Source organism: Octodon degus, unplaced genomic scaffold (assembly GCF_000260255.1).
Source record: "Octodon degus isolate 3935 unplaced genomic scaffold, OctDeg1.0 scaffold00127, whole genome shotgun sequence".
In the NCBI taxonomy this organism is placed as follows: Eukaryota; Metazoa; Chordata; class Mammalia; order Rodentia; family Octodontidae; genus Octodon; species Octodon degus.
This window is the reverse complement of record NW_004524703.1, coordinates 713,370-717,465: the sequence shown is the minus strand read 5'-3', so window position 1 is coordinate 717,465 and position 4,096 is coordinate 713,370. Positions and strand designations below refer to the sequence as shown.

Below are 4,096 nucleotides of genomic sequence, written 5' to 3'. Positions count from 1 at the left end.
CCTGTGGTGAGATGTTCTGCTCCTGGACTAGCTGGTTGGATCTATCCTCTACACTCTACCCTGCAGGGATTGCAGCTGCAGGATTACACCCCAGGCATGTATGCCATGCCTGAGCTGTGCCTGGAGGGGGCAATGTGAAGTAGGGGGAAGAGGAAGCTCTCCCACACACTCACCAGACCTGGGCTAGGGCTGGGTCTGGGGGCTCCCGGACCGCGGCAGAAATTCCTACTCTGCGGGCGGGGGGGTGGGAGGTACTGCGGAGTGGTGGGGGGTGGCCCAAGGGGGTGGGGAGGGTCCGGCCCACGCTGCGCCTGGGCTGGGACTGGTCCCGCCAGCGCAGGGTAGCAGGAAGCTCTCCACAGACTCACCGGACCTGGGCTAGGGCTGTGTGTGACATTTTAATAGAGTATAAAATGCTGCCTGTTAGAAATCAAGGTGCTGTGGGGGTGTGGAAGACATAGAGGAAAGAATCTTGGGCTTTCCTGATCCACATGAAACTTGTCCCCACAAGTGAAGGGTACCTCCAGCATGGCCGCAACTGGGTGCTACCAGCCTTGAGGCCCCCACTAGTCTGAGAGCAGTGGGTAAACATCAAGGCCCCTGATTCCTGTGTTTACTTACTGTTCCTAACAATTCCACAAACAGCAATACAGCTGACCTGGTCAGGGCATGAGGTAGCTCCAGTGTTCTTCCACAGAACCACTCCCCCACTCAAGCGCTCTACCCACACTTCCCGCCCAGCCCCCTCAGCCCCCAGCCACTCTCCTCCCTCCTCGTTCCCAGACCCACACCTAGGGTAGGCTCTGCGTGTGCCTCTGGTACCCTGTGCCAGCACCCCTTCTGGGGTGTGACCTGAGCACAGTCGTCTGAGTCCCACTATCCCTTCACACTGGAAGAACTTTGCCACCTGCCACTGATGAGATGGATGCTCCAGTGGGCCCTGGGACTCTGCTGGACACACAGATAGTCATTTAGGTAGCAACACTAAGTCTTTACTCAAAAATTAGAATTGCACACTTTAATACATTTTTATCCGAAGTTCAGCTCCTCTGAGGGGCAAGGACAGCTCCTCTCTTCTCCCTCTTCTTCCTTCTGCCTCCCACCTTTGGCTGCTGCCACTGACCTAGAGTGGAAGTCTAGGGTGAGGTTGGCAGAGGGCGCTCCTTGCTACCTCACTGGTGCCTAGGGGAAGTGCCTCCTGGCCTTTCCCTCCATGGGGTCTGTGGACTCCTCAGGGGCTGCTGTTTGTTTGTTTTGTTGGTTTCAGGGATCCAACTCAGGACCTTACACTTTCCAGGGAACATTTATTCCACTGAGCTATCTCCCCAGCCCTAGGGGCTGCTGTTGATCCAGGGTGTGGTTGTGATGGCACAGGCACACCTCAGCTCTGGGCTGGCTGCTCCACTCCCTCAGCAGTTTGGCCCGCGTCCACTCCCCGTCTGCAACAGGCCACTCGGGATGCCCCTGGACAGGATTCCATCTGGAAAGATTCCAGGCTGAGATCCTCTTGCAGGCTCCATCTGGCCCCATGGCTCTCTTCCCAACACAGAGGCAACTCCTCTCTCTCCCTCTTCCCTGTGTCCACCTCAGATAAATGGCCACAACCCCAGTGGGAAACACACAAACATAGCCACAGTGTGTTCCCTGGCCTTGGGCCACACAGCAGCCTCTTCATTGTGCATCTGGCTAGTTTCACATACTTCTCTATGTCCATGGAACAGGCCCTCAGGGTCAAGAACTTTCCTGAGTCTGATGGGAAGGAGGCAGCCCCTCAGTGGCCTCCCCTTTCTGAGGGGGGAAGTCATAGAAAGACAGCATGGCTCTCTCCAGGGTTGTCACTTTACAATGCTGTCCCTTCTTTCAGTTTTTAAACTTTTTACATCTAGTGTTACTCTTGTCTGTTACATATGATGTGAAAGTATGTCACAAAGGTCCCCATGTGATGTTGTATTACCTCTATATGTTTGTTGCTTTAGTTTAGATCTTTAGCAACCCCAAAGGTTCCCGGGTTAAAGGCCTGGTGCTCAAAATGGTGCTATTGTGAATGGGAACAGTGAGGAAAGGCCTGGGGAAAGCCTCAGGTCACTGTGGGCAGGACTGTGGGACCCCAGGTCTCCTCCCAGCCATGAAGAGAGTGGCTTGCTCATTATCAGCTCCCTGCCATGCTGTGCTGCCCTATATCACTAGCTCAAAGAAACAGGGCCACCAAGGTTGGAACAAAACTTCCTACACTTTTGCCACAAATAAGCCCTCCCTCTTTTTTTTTTTTTCTTTTTTCTTTTTTTTTCTTTTTTTTTTTCTGTATTTTAGGGAAGGTTTTTTTTCCCTTCCTTCTTTATTGGTTGGTTATCTTAGATGTTGGTGACAGAAATGGTAGCTGATTTGCATATTTGTCTTCCATAAAATAGACTTATTTTACTACACCCTGTTCACTTGCCAATATCATGTCTATCCCCACAGGGCCATCAGTATAGACCTAACTGTGTGTTTAGGTATATACCTGTGTGTGGTTTTTTTCTAGACAAAAGTCTGCATGGTTATTGTGTATTTTTGGTGCAAGGTGATATTATATTTGCTCATATTGTATCACAATTATTGCTTCATATTCATAAATGACATTAGGCTATGTAGTAGATTAAGTTTTTGTCATAATTGTATGAAAGAAGGAACCTTAAATCTTTTTCTTTTTTTGTAATATGAAAATTTATTACTGTCTTTTCATCATCAAAACTTATGATCTTGGTCTTTCCTTCTTGCCTTTGTAGAGAGCCAAAAGAGAGACATTGGCTACTTTAACAATTACTTTAACAATTAACAATTGTTAATTACTTTAGCAATTTACTTTAACCTTAAAGCAGACTCCAGGAATGTCACCAACAGTATGACCTTCTCGACCAAATCCAGCAACCAGCACATCATCATTTTCCTCAGTGAAGTTCAAGCACCCATCTCTAGGGGCAAAAGCTGTGATTTTCTTGCCGTTCTTGATCAGCTGGACTCGCATGCACTTCCTGATGGCAGAATGGGGCTGCTTGGCCTCAACCCCTACTTTTTCCAGCACGATCCCCTTTGCATGGGAAGCACCCCCGAAGGGGTTGGCCTTCAGGACTGTGCCCAGATGGGCCTGCTTGTACTGCTTGTCGTGCCACTTCTGGTCCCGCCATTGACTGCGGAGCTTCCTGGCAGTACAGAGGCCGCGACACTTGCCCATCCTGCTGGTGCGAGGGCTCGAGTGAAAGCCTTAAATCCTTTTCTATAGCCTAGAATTGTCTGCTCTTTAAAAGTTGGCTAGAATGAAAGGCTAAAACCATGTTCCTAGTAATTTTTTTTGGTAGTGGATTTTTATTCCCACTTTGCATTTCTACAGGAAGCCCTTTCTGGACCACCTAGAAGCCTGGTGGACTTTAAACTTGTAATCCCAGGGAAGAGTTATTGGAAATCCAGTAGGTAATTCCAATCTACTGCTCCATTGCAATCCGTGGCAAGAATAAAGACACGAAGGCATACATGTAGTTGTGGGGAGCCAAGGGGTCCTAAGTCCAGCTAGAACAATGGTTAACTAGAACAAAGGCCTTGACCCAGGGCTGACACTGGGTTTTACTAATTCATGAAGAGAGGAGTGACTAGGGGATGAGAGGCTGTGAGAATGACAGGAAGTACATGAATGCTCTGAGCTGGGCTAGGAAGGAGGGGAGACAGAACTGCTGCAATATGGAGAGAGAGAGAGAGAGTGTGTAATCTGCCTACCACAGTTTGAGAGAGTATCTTATGTTTAGGGGTTGGTACTTCATCCTTGATGTGTATCGTTCTACATGACATCATAGATTCTTTCTAGAGCCTCACTCTTAGCAGACAGCAAGGCATTACTCATCACTGGGCCTCGCATACTGGTTGGGAGCTGTAGGCAGGGCATCACTGACCTGTTGCATTCTTTTAAAGACTACACAGACATTTCTGCATAACTTAAAGCCAGTTGAGGGAGTAAAGAAATTTCTTAGCTAGCTCTGTACATATCGATACATGGAAATAGGGCCAGGCTTAGCCAAAATGGATCCAAATGCTCTTTTTCCAAGGAGAGAGGAGAGAGAGAGAGAGA

General features: G+C 48.8%; 2 pseudogenes; one reads left to right on the top strand and one right to left on the bottom strand.

The window, feature by feature from the left end:
- Positions 1 to 795, top strand: part of LOC101585113 — a 17,484-nt pseudogene extending 16,689 nt beyond the window's left edge.
- Positions 796 to 2,731: 1,936 nt separating this feature from the next.
- On the bottom strand, positions 2,732 to 3,211 carry LOC101584718 (annotated as a pseudogene).
- Between the last annotated feature and the right edge of the window lie 885 nt (positions 3,212 to 4,096).